Consider the following 19,826-nt stretch of genomic DNA (forward strand, 5'->3'; position numbering starts at 1 on the left):
CTAGAGGGAAGGAGAGCATAACAAACCATTTACTATCCCTAAAATTTTCACTGGAAGTGACACACATATTTTACTCCCATTTAATTGGCCGACCATATGGAATTTCCCAATTACATTTGTCCGAGACTAACTGTATTTCGCCACATTCAACTAAAAGACAGAATTATAAAACTAACTTGTTTCTGTAAGAAGCCAACAAGTGAAATATTCATGAACAACACTGAAAACTACTATCAACAGACCTCCAGTCCTCAAATACTCAGTTTACTCTCCCTCGCCCTAGAACATGGAATCACTACCTTGTCCTGAAGGAAGACAGTTCAAAAATCCTATTCAGTCACAGCATGGAGCTCAAAGTACAAAATTTGTACTTCATGTACAAATGATGCGCAATGATATCTTCACTTGGTGGTTTCATTAAGTCCTCACTTTAAAAATATATTTGCCTCAAAGCACCCACTAACAAAGTAATTAACTATATGTGTGTGTGTGTGTACATGTGTGTGTGTGTGTGTGTGTGTGTGTGTGTGTGTAGAGAGAGAGAAAATTTTAATTTGCTTAAATATGCAAAGACTATTTTGAAATAAGGTAATATTCTAAGATACTGGAGGATTAAGACTTAAATGTATCTCTTTTATGTGGGTTTGAGCTCAACCTTCATGTGGGTTAAATTCAGAGCCTGGAGCCTACCTTGGAATCTGTATGTTCCTTCTCTGCCCCTCCCCTGCTCACACTCTGTCTTTCTCTCTCAAAACTAAATAAAAATTAAAAAAATGTAAAAAAAAATCTTTTATTTAATCCATAATACCTATCATATATTCAGTAAATAAAAATAAAAAATTTTTGAGCTTCCCTAATGGTTGTCACATTTTCAACTTTTAAGTATTTTCATCATTATTCTTCAAATACCTATCTCTATAAACTATTGTGCTATATTTTTATTTTTATTTATTTTATTTATTTTTATTTTTTTAATGTTTATTTTTGAAAGAGCGAAAGAGAGAGCATGTGAGCGAGTGAGCAGGGGAGGGGAAGAAAGAAAGGGAGACACAGAATCTGAAGCAGGCTGTCAGCATAGAGCCCAACTCGGGGCTTGAACTCACTCACAAACCTTGAGATCATGACTTGAGCTAAGGTCAGATGTTTAACCGACTGTGCCACCCAGGTGCCCCTATTGTGCTATATTTTTAATAAGAATTACTTAAAGTAGATTTACTTTGTCAAATACTCTGACAATTTTTATGGCTTTTGTTAAATCAAATAAGATTTAATCAAACTGTTGTCTCAACAGCAATTTTTACAGAAATTGATTTAATGTTTATCCTTATTCAATAGTCACATTATAATATTTTAGCATCTTAATAGATATAATTAGTCAAAATGGTTCTATCATCCCCAAATGTGCAACAGGTATTGTTTTCTACTAAATTCAGCATAGGCATAAACTAGAAAGCATTTGATTGAGTCAGTAGCAGATAAGAGGTTAACACAGATTTCCTAGCAGCATTGCAGGATTTCATATTCTCTTTTGCACTGGTTGTAAATATATAACTATCAAAAGAAAACTCATTGATATTGGTACAAACTATCTTATCTAGGGAACCAAATGTTGATTTCCCCTAGGTAACGTCTAGCAAATTTTACCATACATTTGACAGAGTTAGATTCTCTTTATTCTTCAAGTTCCTGATGCACTAGTTTTACTGCCTTGTGGCTAGTCGATAATGTTAATTTCTATTTCAGCAGCAATTGTACTTTCCCCTCCTTATTCCTTTTTGCCGGCTTCATTGATTCTCTTCTATGCTGATTGAAGGTCATATTTATTCCCTTTGCTATTTTATAAGGTTTGATTACAACAGAAGACAATTTCATAGACTACTCTTCCCCAAACTTTCCATTCTCCTTATTGTGAATTGTGTTGAGACCACAGCAATTTTTAGTTGGTGTAAGTGTCCTGCACAAATTTTTATATTTTGTATTTTTACTTATTTTACTTGGGAGTACAACAGAACCAGAAAAAAAAAAACAAAACTAAACAAAGCAAAAAAAAGCCTCAGTTGTTGCTCAATTACCTGATAGATTTGGTAGTTTTTAATTATTTAAGTAGTTTTTATTGTATCAGAGATATTCACTTATTTTTTTGTTGTTGTTGTGCAAATACATACAAATTCAGAAACTGTCAGAAGTGATATAAAGAGTTATATTTCTTTGGGCATTCTCCATAAACATTTTTAGTGTTATGTGCCTGGGCAAAGGTAATTTTGCCTACTTAAGGTGGTGTATCACTTTGTCAATTGCTTCTATAAGTGAAGGGTTGCTTGTTTTATCCCTGGGTATAACTTGGATAACTGCCCTGCATTACATATGGTGTTGAATCTCCTCCTTCCAGCAGAGTCCTCACTCTTTTGCCTTTAATGATCTTTCTGGGATCATCATTCAAACCCTCTTTATCCTAAACTCATTGGAAATACTTCTGTATCTTAAGGAACCCTGAGATCACATAGTTTTAATATAAAATCAGGGAATCTATTAACACTACAGGAGGTAACTGTGAAATATCAGAAAAATGACAGTATAAAGCTTTGTTACTACCTATGCTTCCCAACTCCATGCCAACTAGTAATGCCTCTTCAATCAAATAGCTCTTTGGGGCTGAGAGTTAGGACAAAAGGTGTAGTCCAGGCTAAAGAAAATAGTTACGTTTGTTCCCTTAGATCAAATGATAACTGAGAACACAGGTTGAATATCTGAGGGCATACATTCATGAACAGAGATTCTGGAGAATCTCTGTCTTGAGCAGGTCTATGAAGTGTGGAGAGGAAAGGTGGCATTCCCTTTGATTCCTAAGAGGTTGAAAATTAGTAAATCAGAGAAACTGAAGCCTATAACCTAACAGCTAGGAAAGCTGTAAAACTGTAGTCAACTCCAGGAGGAGAAAAGCTTTCTCTTGCTTCCTGAACAAAGGATCTGACAACTTCTGAGCTGGTATAGCTCTAGCCCACAGAGAGGAAGATCTTATTCCCATCCCTCTTGGGACCCACTTAAGTCAGTACCTGAAGCCAAGCCCCAAGGAATAGTTAAAAACTCTGTCAATGTTCTTAATGTGTTCTACCAGCCAGAGAGAAAAGAAAAACAAACTGAACACATCAAACAGAGAATTCATAGTAATGTGAAATTATTGAAATAAAGAAGTGGAAATTTGAACAATGAGAAGAAAAGAGATACTGAGAGAAAGAAAGATTGATTTTAGGTTGTAAAGTAAAAATCAATGCCAAACTTAGTTAAGGAGAGACTTATTTGAAGGGATACTGCAAAAAAACAAAAGGGGTGGGGGGAGATGCTTTTACAACAGGGGAAGGGCACTGTTGTGATAAGGAGAACACTATGATCATAAATCTGCAAGTGTCCCAAGAGTTAAGCAAAAATGATTTTTCTTTCATAGAAGTAAACAAGGTTGGAAACAACTAGATGTAAGCAAGTGAGATGAACGCAGATGGCGTGATTGGACAGTAGATCAGAGAGCATTTTACCTGAATGCCAGGTTCTTCTCAGTTTGGTTAATAAGTATTTTGTTCCAGTTGATCGGCCAATCATTTATGAGACCAAGAATGGAAATCTGAAAAACCTTATGTCTGGTCCTGTTATAAGTATTATACATTGGTATCCATGAGTTTTCTCTAAGTCAAATGGAGATGGGTCTTTCTTTGCAGTAAGTCTTTCCTAGAACACAAAGGATGGAAAATTTCTTCACCTTCACTGTTTTCCAAGATTAGGGCTCAAGTAAGTTTCAATATTGTTAGATGTTTTTATAGCACAAACCAGTTCGTGGAACTTTTTTTCCCCTGTGAAACTCCAAGCAATCAGGAGATAAATTGAAGGAATTTTTACTATTGGATAGATAAATTTTTAGCTGGAAGATTAATGAAAGAAATACCACAAAACTTAGAGCAAAATTCAAGAAAAGCAAAAATAATAGAGACAAAATAATTAGAGTATAGATAATGACTAGTAATGTGGAAAAACTTTAACAATAGTTATGAAGGATCTTTTAAAAGGATCATATTAAGGAGAGACAAACATCTAAAAAAATTATACATTTTAAAAACCTCTTGTTTGAAATTCTGCAGTTTTAAGTTTTTTTCCAAGTTCAAAGCAAGACCAAACACACACACATACACATACCTGTAAGCATATATTAATAATTTTTTATAATTCCATGGATAAACAGAAAAACTTAGAACTTTCAATTAGAGAAAATAAATTATTTGTAAAAGTAGAAATAAGAGACTGATACTAGGTTTCTTATCTGCAAAACTGTAAGCTGGAAGACTGTGAATAGAATCTACATAATGAAAAAAAAAAAAGCCTGAAACTCAATATCCTTTTATGTGCCTAAGAAATATATCATTCATCAATCAGAGTGATAGAGAGATATTTGCAAAACTCAAGGATCCAGAAATTATATCACTTATGTCTTATATCTGTAGGAAATATTTGGGAGAAAGACATAAAACAAAACAATGCATTAACTGAAACTAGAATTGGAGGCAGGGAAAGATGAAAAAGGATTGTGGTAAATTATCAACCTTGTTTGCTCACTCATTCTCTATCTTGCTCTCTTCCTCCCCTCTCTTTTTGTGTCCCATTCTCCCTCTCTCTTATCTATCTTTGTATGTATGTTTAAGTCTAAAAGAGTATTCATGGGGTGTCTTACCTGGTAATATGCAGAAGATTTTGCAAATGTAACAGATATATTACAAAGAATAATAGAATCATAGACTCTTGGCCAGACAGAGCCAGATGGAAGGAAAGTGAGCATCTTCTAAAGATCACTGCAAGGGGGCGCCTGAGTGGCTCAGTCTTTTAAGCATCCGGACTTTGGCTCAGGTCTTGATCTCATGGCTTGTGAGTTTGAGCCCCGTGTCCAGCTCTGTGCTGACACATAGAACCTGGAGCCTCTTCAGATTTTGTGTGTCTCTCTCTGCCCCTCCCCCGCTTACACTCTGTCTCTGTCTCTCAAAAAAAAATAAACATTAAAAAAAATTATAAAGATCACTGCAGGGCAGGTGGAAATTTAGAAGTCACATTAGTGTAATGCTTTCTTCTAATCTGGGGAGGAGCATAGCAGTGGAAGAATAGATTTGTACAGTAGAACCACTGGATTAACTAGCGGGAAGAGGAAAATTAGCAGTAATATACATCAAACTAGCCAGAATAAAGAATGGGAGAAAACTTTCATGAAATAAGAGAATTAAAGAATGATCAAGAAATAAATCTAGGCAGCTGGGTGACTCAGTTGGTTAATTCTTGATTTTGGTTCAGGTCATGATCTTGTGGTTCATGAGTTCCAGTCCCACTGGTTTCCATGCTGTCAGTGCTGTTTCCCTCTCTCTCATGGAGTTGTCATCACTTCGGATTCCCTCTCTCCCTCTGTGGGCCCCTCCCCTGCTCATGCTCTTTCTCTCTCAAAATAAATAAATCAACTTAAAAAAGGAAAGAAATCTACTGTGTACAAATATATACATACATGTATATATATATATGTAAAACTTTGAGTAAATGTATATAATAGAAATACATATTTACAAATATAAAAACATACAATATATGTGTAGTTACATTAAAGGTAAGTGTGTTATTAAATATCAGAGATTATCCTACTAGATTAGAGAAGATAAATAGCTATGCACTGCTTAAAATGACTTTTAAAGCAAGTACAAAATGCAAGTTAAAGAAATTTGCAAATATACAAAAGATAACCACATAAAAATAAATATTAAGTGGCCCTATTAACATCAGGTAAGTGTGAGTTAATAATAAGACTATTAAATAGGTTAAAAATGGGCACCATGTGTTGTTTAAAAGCTCAATTTATGAATCAGATATGGCATTTATAAATTCACATATACCCCCAAATATCACCTAAACGTATAAAATCAATAGCATTAAAAATTATATGTAAAAAGGGAAATAAACTTTGGAAAGGGAAATATTAGTACACATTGTTTTAATAATTAGATAGCTCTAATAGCCCAAAGTTACTAATTATATTTTTAAAGTACAGTCAATTTATTAATTTCATTACTATATACCAATTTTTGAAATGAAAAAATATAAAGGGTATCTGTTTTTGTATATCCATGGAACATTTTCACACATGTTCATTACAAACAACTTAGCAAATTCTGTGATCATTGTGCCCCAAAATACATATTGAATATGTAACAGATATGTTATTATTTTCCATTTAAGACTTTGAATTTACCCTAGATAGAAGAGATCAGCCCTTAAGTTCTGTCTGCCTAAAAAATAATGGAACAGAGAGTATATTTTGCACCAGAATTTAAGTCTAATTTTGAGGAACACTGTCATTATTGTAAACTTAATTAGGTAGTGATTCCAATTTTAGCTGAACTAACAAAATCCCTGAAACTTGGTACAGAAGTATTGAATTGGCAAAGGCATTTGTTTCCCTTTCTGTTAGTAAAGATGGTTACAGAGTGAAAAGTGAGAGGAATGAAGAGTGACATTGTACTGTCTCCCAGCAGCTATGTTTTCTCATGGCCCCTCTACTTGCCTGACTGGTCCACCAAGATTCCAGTTTCCTTCTTTGCATTAGTTTGGTCTGGCTGCCATAAAAACAAACAAACAAACAAACAAACAAACACAGATGTTTGTTGGCTTAACAGAAATGTATTTTCTCACAGTCCAACACAAAGTGTTGGCAGGTTTGGCTTCTCCTGAGACCTCTCTCCTTGGCTTACAGATGGCCAGTTTTTGCAGTGCCCTCATGTGATCTTTCCTCTATATGTATCTCTAGTGTCTCTTTGTGTGAGCAGAGTTTCTTTTTCTTATAAGGATGCCAATCAGATTGAATTACACCTTAATGGCATCACTTATGGAGCATAAGCAGGGGAAGGGCAGAGCAAGAGAGAGACACAGAATCTGAAGCAGGCTCCAGGCTCTGAGCTGTCAGCACAGAGCCCAACACGGGGCTCGAACCCACGAACCGTGAGATCACAACCTGAGCCAAAGCCAGATGCTCACGGGATTGAGCCACCCAAGTGCCCCTAACGTAATCACCTTTTAAAGTCCCCATCTCCTAAACAGTCCCATCCTGGGATACTGGAGGTTAGAGCTTCAACATATGAATTTGAGGCGAACTCAATTGAGCCCACAATATTCTTTCTTCTATTTGATTTTTAGCTTAGTAGTGGTAGTAGTATCTGCTTGCAGTTAATCACTCATCATCCTCTGTTAGCGTTTGTGCTTTTTGATCGCCTTTGGTTTTTATTTTTAGAAACATCGTAGAATCACACTTCACTTCATTATCAACTTTGATACTTTAGGAATAAAGTAACCTACACAGCACCTCATCTCTTTTCTTGTACAACTCATAAATCTGTTGGCCACAAACATACTTTTATTACCACTATCATAACCAAGCCCTCCGACTAGATATATGTGTTTGTAGATGCCTCAAATGTATGGATTTGTTTTTTACTGTTTGAAAAAATCAAATAGTAGCATATCACTGTTTTCTATGACAGAACAGCATGCCCTCCTAGAAATTAGAGTTAGACTAGTTTTGAGAATCAGCCCCTCAGTGTCATTCTCAGCATAATGACATTTATGAAAATTTCATAGTGATTTAATGACTATGGATCAAAAACTATTAAGATGTCTCAACATGACAAAATACAGCACCGACACCACAGGGCTCTAGTCAAAATTTAGTGGACTACATTTTAGTTGTTTATAGGTCCTCTAATTTATGTGTCTTCTCTTAAACTCTACAAGTGACTTCTATATTTTCACTGTTCATTGAGAAAATAAGGACATACAAATAATCTAGATTTTGTAATAATAATGTTGTGCATCAAACAACTATAAAGCTCATTAGCTTAAAATAATAATCATAACTCTCCTGTGTCTGTTTTTTTGCTGAAGGATGTCTGATCTAGGCTGGGCTTGGCTCCAAGTGCCATAGTGGTCTCAGGTCTGCTTCTTGTCTCTCTCTCTCTCTTTTTTTTTTTTCTTTTCCTTGCTTTTCTTTTTCTTTCTTTTTTTTTTTTTTTTTTGTTTTTAATCATTGGTCAGTAAGGTGTTTGTTCTTATTATAGAATGGAAGAAGAGAAAGAAATAAGCTCAATAACACACTTCAAGCCTCTGCTTGCATGATAGCTGATAATGTCCTATTAGCCAAAGTGTGCCTTATGATGAGTCCAAACTCTAGAGGCAAGGAGGTACCCTCTCCATTTGGTACACTCTCCAGTTGGTACACTACAAATCACAATGTAAAAGTAGTAAACAGAGTGAGGGGGGAATATTTGGGAATAATGGATGTTTTGCAGTTGTGACTAAAATATTAATTGGTTCTTAGAGTTTACAGAAAATTTCAGTGTTTCATTCAGCCCTCAACATAATTCTGAGAAAATTGCAATTAACTTCATTAACAATGTGATAACCAAAGTTCATGGATCTATTAAAATATTTTTACTACATGGTTCTTGTATGTGCACATTGTCAATATTGTTGTTTAACCCTTAACAGAAGCCTGTCCCTGTCCTTTCTGTCTTTCATACCTCTGCCTGTCAATGACATGTTAAAATGGAATGAGATGTCTGATCAGACACTTCTTACTGATTATAAAATAAAGGCTGTTGTGGAGGATGAACTCCAGCACAATAGCTAATAAATTAATCTATGGTGTCAGAAAGGAGTTTTTCTTTCATACAAAACAAATCTGAGGACATAAATCTTTATTGTTTCAAAAGCTTGCTTCTTTGCAATCAAGTCTTAAATGGTTTTTCAAAAATATTTATGAGAGGAAAAACAAGTGGTTGGTAATTGGAAATAATCCTATGTTTTGCAGATTACTTCTGAGCAGAAAACTCAGACTATATAAGCTTTTAATATTTTGCTCTTGAAGAGGGGATATATTTACGTACTCTGTGAAGCTAGATTAACTGGATTATACTATGATTTTTTTTTTAAGTTTATTTTTAGTTTCATAGCACTAAGTGAAAGATGTGGAGATGGAAAAAAAAGTTCTAATTGTCTGTTAGGGAATAACAAAACACCTAGTGATAGCTTTGAAACAGAAGAAATAGTTATGAGTTTTATTTTACAGCTAACATTTCTAAGATCTAGAATGTTGATTATGTAAAATATTGTTTAAATTATGGTAAATTTATTATACTCCAATGTAACATTCATTGTCAAGTAAAACTTTTATACATAGTTACATGTATATTACAAGTAAATCTTTATTCAGTTCATTATGAGCAACAAGCCATGCTGAAGTATTATTATTTTGTTGTTGTTGTTATTGTTTGGTGGGGGAGGGGGTACTTTGTTTTATTTTTGCAAAATTTGCCTTTGAGTGCACATCACCCAAAATGGTGCCACAATATATTTGTTAAGTAAATGCATTTATGGACAGAGGCAAAGAAGGAGAAAAAATTCAAACTTTAAATACCCACTTTTGCCATATGTCCATTTTCTTCAACAACTATCATTTGTTTATTTATTTTTTCCTACTGAGTCTTTTTCTGTCATCATTATGGAGCAAAGTTTCCTGACTCCTCCCAGTCTGTAAATTTATATCATCTTTGAGATAATTCTCTTTTTTCCTTTCACTTTGTGGATGGATAAACTCTCATTAAACATACTTACACCCTTGATCCCTTACTTGGGTGCGGAGATCAGAATCATCTTTCTTTGACTTTATTTCCATTACAAAGAAATTACTATCTACTGGTTGCTCACCACTCTTGAGTAAGTCATCAATTTATTTTAAATTCTCTGTCACATTTCCCATGGTTGTTTTCCTAGGTATGTCCATGCTACTAAAGTTTCCAAAAGTCACTACTGCTCAGCAGAATACCTTGTATTATGTATGACAGATGGTAAAGACCATCCAATGAAACTTCCTTTCTCTCCTTCTGAAAAATGTTTTTCTTTTTTCAAGTAATCACGAAGGAAAACAGTGTTCATTCTTGCCAAGAGTATTATCTCACCCTATCATCCTGACTCTGTCTTCTTTGAGGACCTTATCTAGCTTATCCTCTAATACTTATTCCCCTCTTTTCTGCTGGTACTGTAACTTGTGTTTACATGCATTTTCAAGGAGTCCTAAAAAGGAAACTTGTCCTTGATCTTGCTAGAACCTCAAAATACTATTTATATCTTAAACTTTGCAACAGAATTCTCAGTCCGGTAATATGTATTTTTGTGGAAAGCAAGTAGGAGTACCGATCTGTAGCAAACCTGAAGTTTGCAGACCTCAGATTTATGAAGCTCAGCTAAAGTCTTTTTTTCTTTCACAATCTGTCATTCCTCATGTTTTTATCTAGAACATACTAAGGATTTAGAGTACTTAAATACATTGGGGTTTAGTCAATAGAAGGCCTAATGGCAGTTTCATTTGCTATGGATATTACCAACAGGAATAAGGATTCTTCATTTTCATGCAAGATAGCTGTGGTTTGGATGAAAAACTAGGCTTGCTTAATCTTAGCATGTCAAAAAGGATTTAAATATACAGCATGCCTTACACAAAACAAGCTACTGTGGCCCATTATCAAAATTTCCTTAATTTGTAACACTCTACTGTTGCAAATGAATACATGATTTTCATGATGATTCAGTGAGTCAGTTAGGTGGGCCTCTCCCTTGTTGGCCAGCCAGACTGAGATGTAGTCAGGGAAGAGATTGAGACAACATTTGTGAACTAAATACAGAGTAACTATTTATACCACAATACCAATATATCTTACTAGTTTTTTGAATTATTTAATGTCACAGAGGTCTGTGATGTGCATAAGCATGAGGATAAAATGGAGTCTTTCTTAAAGAAAAAAACACAACAAACTGAGCATTACTCGTAATATGCCAGGTGAAATATAATCCTTATTCATAACATGTTTCCAAAAGGGAATGCTAAATCGTATACAAATGAGGATTGCTTTATATAGTGTGTAATTATTTTATGGGTCACATTATCACAAGATGTTAGATTGAGTATGTAAATAGATTCCAAAAAAGGTTTTACAGAATTTATTAATGACAAAACACAGGCATGTGAAAGCTGAAATGTCAAGTCAAAGTCAGCAAGCAAGGCTTTGGATTAGGATTTCTCCACTGTGGCACTGTTGATATTTTGGATGGGATAACTCTTTGTTATGGAATCTGCTGTGTACATTGTAGGATATTTAATAGTATGTCTCCGTCCACAGGGCCACTTCATGGTAGTACCAATCCTCTACCCCAATTAGGACAATCAAAAATATCTCCAGACATACCAGAATGTTCCATGGAGCCTGTAAGTATTCCCAGTTGAGAACCACTGCTTTAAGTTCAACACTAATCTTAGAGGCTGATAACAGCCCTGGTGCTTACTGGAAATTGTGTATTAACAATAGTAAGCTGAACAACATTTTTAAAAATTTTATGTCCTTTCTCTTTATTTCCTGGAGATTCTTTTGAGGGGAATTCTTCCCTTTAGTCATTTTGGATAGTCCCTGGAGTGGTGCAGAACTGCAGGGCACTTCCCCTGTGCTGTCTTGAATAACTTGCGTTGGTGGGTGGGGCTGCAGTCAGACCTGATGTCTGCCCCCAGCCCACCGCTGGGGCCACAGTCAGACTGGTGGGTGCCTTCTCTTCCACTCTCCTAGGGGCAGGATTCACTGTGGGGTGGCGTGGCCCGTCTGGGCTACTTGCACACTGCCAGGCTTGTGGGGCTGGGGATCTGGCGTATTAGCTGGGGTGGATGGGCAAGGTGCACAGGGGCGGGAGGGGTAGGCTCAGCTCGCTTATCCTTCGGTGATCTGCTTCCGGAGGGGCCCTGCGGCACCGGGGAGGGAGTCAGACCCGCCCTGGAGGGATGGATCCGCAGAAGCACAGCGTTGGGTGTTTGCGCGGTGCAAGCAAGTTCCCTGACGGGAACTGGTTCCCTTTGGGATTTTAGCTGGGGGATGGGCGAGGGAGATGGCGCTGGCGACCGCCTTTGTTCCCCGCCAAGCTGAGCTCTGTCACCAGGGGCTCAACAACTCTCCCTCCTGTTGTCCGTTGTCCTCCAGCCCTGCGCTCTCCGAGCAGAGCTGTTAACTTATAACCTTCCAGATGTTAAGTCCCGCTTGCTGTCAGAACACACTCCTTCCGGCCCCTCTGCTTTTGCAAGCCAGACTTAGGGGCTCTGCTTTGCCAGCGGGCTGCCCCTCTGCCCCGGCTCCCTCCTGCCAGTCCGTGTAGGCGCACCGCCTCTCTGCCCTTCCTAGCCTCTTCCGTGGGCCTCTCGTCTATGCTTGGCTCCGGAGAATCCATTCTGCTAGTCTTCTGCTGGTTTTCTCTTATGTCCTTTCTCTAGGAAACTGTTAAATAAAAAAGAAGTGATAGGAAAATATTCATTTATACATATACACCTTCCTTGCTTTTGCATAGAGGCACAAACACACACATACATGCAAAATTCTACCAACTAGCCTAACAGTATAGTGCTTAAAATTATATTTTTATCCTTTTTACTTTGTTCATTGCAACTTATGTGTTATGGTAAGCCTCTTAATTTAAATTGGTTATGATGAATTATCAAAGGGCAAATTCAGTAAATCTTAAATTTTATTGCTCTGGTCACTCTCTATACCTATTGCCTAAGAAAGAATCTCCTCCGCAAGGCAAAATCCTACCCTAACAAATAGTCATTTTTAACTTTATTTTGTCATTAGATCAGGTTATTGTTTTTCTTATGGCTGTTTCACCCTCAGTATCTGTTCTCTCCTCCCAGTTTTTATTTGTTAGTGGATGGCAATTTTAGGAATGACAGAGGTCCTGAGAAATCATATGCTCTGCTAAAGACAAAACCTATAAAAATAACACTATCTTTGAATTTTAATATTTTAATATTCAGATCTACAATGTAAAAAAGACTAAAATATATAAATGGAATATAGAAGGAAAATGTGGACTTGCTCTTGAGCGTGCCAAGCAATTATTCTGGTATTTGAAACTCTCTTTTACTCTCTTACAAATAATTTCTTCAGTGGCTTACTACATGTGGTGTGTGGTATAGCATGCTATGGAATACCTAAACATGGCAAAGACAGATTCTTGCCTTTGAGGAACTTGCGAGCCTGACATGATTTAAAGCAGAATGAAAAACTCTTAGTGAAAATAGTAATATACAATTTAAATATAGGAGCTTTTATGTTTGGTTGAGGGGAATTACAAACGAAAATTATTAAGAAGAAAAACCTTGAAGCAATTTAAGTATGATATCAGTGATTGCTTTATGAAATGTTTAAACATATTGGAATCATACTAAAATTAGTCCTGCTTTTAACATTTCTCCATTCTTTTCATTTTAGACATTTCAATCAGTTCATTCTTTCTAATTCCTATCTTTGAATGCCTTTGCCTTCAAATTCTTAAAATATTCTTACTACATCAGAACAAAGAATTCATAAGTCTTTATTTGGCTCTCTGTAATCCCTTCCTATTTTTATTTCCAACTTAATATTATTAGATTCCATAATTAAGACAGTTTTCATTTTTTTTTTTTTTAATTTTTTTTTTCAACGTTTATTTTATTTTTGGGACAGAGAGAGACAGAGCATGAACGGGGGAGGGGCAGAGAGAGAGGGAGACACAGAATGGGAAACAGGCTCCAGGCTCCGAGCCATCAGCCCAGAGCCTGACGCGGGGCTCGAACTCACGGACCGTGAGATCGTGACCTGGCTGAAGTCGGACGCTTAACCGACTGCGCCAGCCAGGCGCCCCAAGACAGTTTTCATTTTTAAGAAGGACAACAAAAGCTATACATTCTAGACAGTTCAGTATTATTAAGGGTTTGATAAAATACATAGTGTTTGGTGTTGAGAGTATCTTTTTAAATTTGCATAACCCACTAAGTCTTTATACCTGGTTCTTTTGAATATTTAATTTGCTTATAAAGATTTATGTCTTGTATGACTCGAATGAATTTTTAGTTTTAATGGCAATGCTTAGGTACAAACATTAACAATGCATTTAGGTTCCATGAACTATTGACAAGAAAAGCTGGTAAAAACAATATAAAAGGGACCAGCCAGATGCCCTAGTCTGGGTACTCCCCTTGCATACTTTTGGCTTCTATAATCTTGTTTGCCTCCTGTGTCCACCAACTGCCAGGAGCACCACTGATAAGGGCCCCTCCCCTTTTTCTTTTGTCTCTCAACCCTCTAATATCCCAGCCATAAAAGGAGGCCAATACCAGATATCAAGGTTCAGGGCTCAGCCTTTGGAGGTGACTCTGCTGGGGCAGCACCAGTGCGCAATAAACAGTCTTTCCTGATTCCCCGAGTGCGTGTGGCTGGTCTCTTCCTGGGCACCTCGTATTTGTTGTAACACTGTGACATTTTCTGTATAATTTCTTTAAAGGCAAAATTGCCATCCTATCAAAGAAGTGTCTCACAATGCTGAATTTTGTTTTAAAACAATAAACTACATAAGAAGTTGTACACTGAATTTAGCATTGTAATAGTCACCTTTTAATTGCTACATGGACACAGAATTACAGATTTGGTCATGTAAAAACCTTGTATAACAGATTCTTATAGTTCTTCACCAGCATTAATTTTATGGAGAAAATTTCAGTGGAAGTACTACAAAAGTAAATACTATCTTAGTATTAGAAACAGTAATAGTACTACATAGGTAAAGTATATTAGTTTGCTAGAGCTGCTGTAACCAAATACCACAAACTTAAGCAGTAGAAATGTATTGCCTTATAGATTGTGGAGTCTAAAAGTCAGAAATCAAAATGTCAGGCAGATGGGTTCTTTCTGAAAGCTGTGAGGGAAGAATCTGAGGATCTGTTTCAGGCCTCTCTCTTGGTTTGTAGATGGCTTCTCTCTATGTCTCCTCATGTTGTCTTCCTTCTCTGCATGCCTGTCTCTGTGTACTAATTTCCCTTTTTTAATAGGACATCAGTCATGTGGTTTTAGATGCTATCCTAATGACTTCATTTTAACTTAATTACCTCTAAAAGGACCTAACTCCAAAAAGTCACATTTGGAGGTTCTGGGGATTAGGACTTCAACATATTTTATTTTGACAGCACACGATCCAACCAACTGGTAATATAAAAGTATCTCAACTGTTAAAAAAAAAATGAACTGTTATTTTTATAGATGCATTTAAAAATAGCTTTTAAGAACTCAGGTTTTAGAATTTAAAAACAAATATGGACTAAATGAAAAAATTTTTAAATATTTAAAAACTAAGATGTAAAAATAGTTACAAGGTTTTTTTTTTCTTTTTTCTCTTCTGTATTTTATTGACTAACTGAAGTTTAACACCTCTAAGGCAGTTCAAAAAGAAAAAAAAATTATGCCTTATGTCTTCTCCTACAGTTACACTTGAAATACGATCTAATTAATTTTACCACTTACAAGATGTATGGAAAATTCTTACAACACTTTGAAGAAAAATAGTGTCGTTCAAAAAATTTATTTTAGATGGGCAACTTTCTCATCTTCCATTCAGTTCTCTAGCTTCTTTTTTCAGAGTTGTAAGAATGTTTATCTAAATATATGTACTGATGGTAATGTTTCAGTTTACTTGTTCCAGCAGGATCAAACATGATTTCTTCCATATGCTGAGGAAAAGGACACTTTTGGTGAAAGCTGAATCCTAATGTAACTTGACCATAGAACATGTCACTCTTGAATAGTGGAATATCTTTAATGTGGTTACCAGATAGGTGGAACTACATGGAATTCACAATGTTTGACAGTTTTTAGAAATGGCAATTTCATATAATTTAATCTACCAAGGATGAAAAACAGAGAAGGTGGTGGTTCACAATTCTCCCTTTCCTAAGACTAGTCCAAAGGGAAGAATGGGCCTGGGTGAATAATCATACTGATCAAGGATGCTCCTTACCCATTGTCACTCTAACTTAACTTAAAAAAAAAAAAAAAGAGATTGAGAAAACAAAACAAAACAAAGAAGTCACTAAAAGAGCTTGGAAAGACCATAAGAAGGTGGACCATAAGGCATCAACTTGTTGTGAAGAATTAACTTTACTCTCAGCTCTTTGCAGGTTACCTCTAACTCTTTGTAATTTCTCAAATGATTGGAGTCTTTGTTACTCATGGTGAGTCCCTCAGACCACATTTGATATGACAATGAGGTGACTCAAGGTGGGCCATTGGTAGTTGTAGCTAACACAATGACTAAGGGTGGAGACTGGCCTTGTCTAAAAGACCAACCTGTAATCTGAAGTTTTGGAGTTTTGAGCATGTGATATCAGTTCAACATCTGAGGTAGAAGTATGCTGGAGATTGAATTCAACCACACGGGCATGATTCAATCAATCATACCAAGGTAAAAGGTGAGGTGTTTTGGTTGGAAACACTCTTTGAGAATTGTCATGCTTGGATGCCGGAAGGGTGACATATTCCCCAAGATGATAAGAGTTTCATGTTTGAAACTCTCACATTCTTTACCCTATGTTTCTCTTTCTTGGACTGATAGTAATTTTATTATTTTGCTATAATAAAACCGTAATTATAAATATAGTGCTTTTCTGAGTTCAGTGAGCCATTCTAGGGGATTACCAAAACTGAGAGTCTGCAGAGACCCCTGAATTTGTAGGTAGCTGATCTAAAGTAAGGGTGACTCCGGGAACCCTTAAACTTGTAACTGGTATCAGAAGTCCTGAACAGACTTGGCAGTCTGAAAGATAGGGTCTTTAAACTGTATTTGGGCATAACTCTACAAAATCATAAATAGGTCGACCTAAGGAAATTTTAGGAATAGAAGTATACAGCCAGATGATGATTGGAAAAATAGAGAAACTGAGAAGTTAGAGTAAGAAAATATTTTAACCAGTAGAGAGTATGTTTATACATGATTTTTTAAGGGATTTTACTTTCATTTATTTAAAAAGTCTGGCTCCCTTTAAAGGAGTTGGAATGAGTTGGATTTCATTTAAAACTCCAAGTCTTCCTGTAACTTTACATTATTCAGTCTTAGCTGGACCATAAGGCACAAATACCTCCGATATATCCTTTAAATGGGAAATGTTTCCTTATATTGATTATTCTAAGCTATCTTTCTAATGGAACCTTATCATTTAATTGTACTAAGTAAAATAAAATCTAGTCTATTTTCTGAGATGTACTCAAATTCTCTGTCTTCAGTTGTTGGGGAAATCTTCACATCAAACAATTGGCATTTATTGTACAGAAGAATCATTAAAACTGAGTGATAGATCATGGAAAGCCATCAGATCATTCATTTATCCAGTACACTGACATTATACTCTCAGAAATTTTAAGTGATTTGGCCCATTATATATTTTTTTAATGTTTTTATTTATTTTTAAGAGAAAACAAGACAGAGTGTGAGCAGGGGAGGGACAGAGAGAGAGGGAGACACAGAATCTGAAGCAGGCCCCAGTCTGTCAGCACAGAGCCCAACATGGGGCTCGAACTCGCAAACCATTAGATCATGACCTGAGCTGAAGTCGAAGTTATACTCTTAACCTACCAAGCCACCTGGGTGCCCCTAATAATTTGACCCTTTAAAAGAGCTTTACAAAAGGAAGCAAAAAGGAAAATGTCTACCATCTGGAGACTGAGTATCTGTACTAATTTGGTTTGTTAACACATCAAAATGTGTTTCTTTTAGAAAAGAAAATGAATATGGAGCCTGCTGGGGTTCCCTCTCTCCCTCTCTCTCTGCCCTCCCCCCACCCCCTTGTGTGTGCATGTTCTCTCTCTCTAATAAATAAACTTAAAAAAAAATAAAAAGGAAAATGTGTTTCCTTTGAAAAGCACCTCTAAAGACTTGAGAACTGCCTTGTGATCAATAGGGATGTAGGACCTGTGACACTGACTGAGGATAAGAGACTTGGGGGCACTCAGGTAGGGGAGAGGAAAGTGTATCTGCAAACTTTACAATTAAAAAAAAGATTTTGTTTTTAAATAGGTGCTTAAAATAATGATGTGCTTGGAAAGTGTCATAGTATTTCACTTGTAAAATATTTATTCATTTATAGGTGATTGCACACTGTTTGGGGAAGTAAAGCATGCTGGAGTTTTTTTCAACAAACATATTGCAGGACATTTTGTTTCTTGGTAAACATTTGACAGGACAGTTTTCGAGATACTGACATGTAGGATTGTCTTATTATTGCAGAGCTCATTTTGTCATTAGTGATTACCATGTGCCAGAAATATTTCAAGAACATCTGTTGTTGATACTTCTCATTATGGTTTCCACTTTCAGTACCAATGCTGTTCATATGGAAATGGATATCTTTGTCTCCCTGTTGGAATGCTTGTCCCATTCTTTTAATTTATCTGGTTCAAATTAATAACATAAACAATATTCAGCAAATTAATCCATAAAATATATTAAAAATGATATATAAAAAAGTGGACAGAGATAGAATTAAAGTAATCTAAATTTATCTATCTATCTATCTATCTATCTATCTATCTATCTTTGGTACAAATAATATAGTCTGAAAAACTCCCAGTTAGTTTTCATTCAAAATGTATGAAAAAAGTTAATGAAAAGTCAGTGATGTTTATTTGTTTTCACTCTTCCATCCAATATTTTCCTCCTGTACGCATCCCATTGTTGAAAGTCTTTGAAATTGTCATTCAATGAGGATTAGAAAAATGACCTCAGCTTATGTTTACAAGAACATTTCTATTATTATGTTTTTTTTGCATAATGATGCCCTGGAGAAAAATACAGTCTCATAAGTCTTTTCTTTTTTTTTTGCTCTTGCTTCAGTTTTGTTTGGCCCTTGTAAACAATGAATACCCAATGGGAAAGAATTCTAGTTAGTAGTCATGCTTTTTATGCATAATATTGCTAGTTTAAAAAAAAATTTACCTATATTGTTATTTATTTAGAAATGTTACAAAATGTATGAATACCATTATTTGTAAAAGGTAACAAGGTTGAAAAGAAGGTTATAGTTTCTTTTTTTGATTCACTAATTATAATTTGAACGTTCATTTTGTCTTTAGATGTTAAAAAAACCCATCTTTTTAATATCATGCCTTTCCTTTCTTACATTTTATCTAATGTACTAGTTAAAACATAATCCTAACAGACATCTTGAAATAATTTTCTATAACATCAGTATAAAACATACATAGAAAAACATGTTTTCAGAACATGAGAGTACCAAATTCTTTTTTAGTGTTGTTATGTTTACTACAGATTTAAGTAATAAAGAAAATAAAGAAAAGGAGTCTTATATTTCATCATTGCATTGTATTTAATGGCATTGTATTCAATGGCATTTTCTTTTATAAATATATTTTTTAATGTTTATTTATTGTTGAAAGAAGAGACAGAGGACCCAAAGCAGGATCCACACTGACAGCAGAGGGCTCGATGTGAGGCTCAAACTCACGAACCATGAGATCTTGACCGGAGCCAAAGTTGGACACTTAACCACTGAACTACTCAGGCACTCAATATAGCATTTTCTGTAGTGTCAAAATAAAGATGGAAAAAGGTGTATTTTCCTAGAGACAGATTTTTATTTCCCTTCCCTTCCCTCTCGAAGATGAATCCTTTAGAACACTTTATGTCTCCTATTCCCTTGTTCTCCTCCCTATCCTCAACTCCTGTGTTTGCTGAGATAATTTAAACTACATAATAAATATTTAAATATACATGAAATTATTAAAATATTTAATATTTAAAATATTTAAATATTTTAAGTATATATGTTGAAACATATAAAATCCTATAGTATGTTAGAACATTTTTCTTTTCTTGTCTTTTTTTCCATGGATTTTTTGCATTCCTGA

Source organism: Lynx rufus, unplaced genomic scaffold (genome assembly GCF_022079265.1).
Source record: "Lynx rufus isolate CCGP_SWC_20201006 ecotype Redwood Valley unplaced genomic scaffold, mLynRuf1.p SCAF_3, whole genome shotgun sequence".
Lineage (NCBI taxonomy): Eukaryota > Metazoa > Chordata > Mammalia > Carnivora > Felidae > Lynx > Lynx rufus.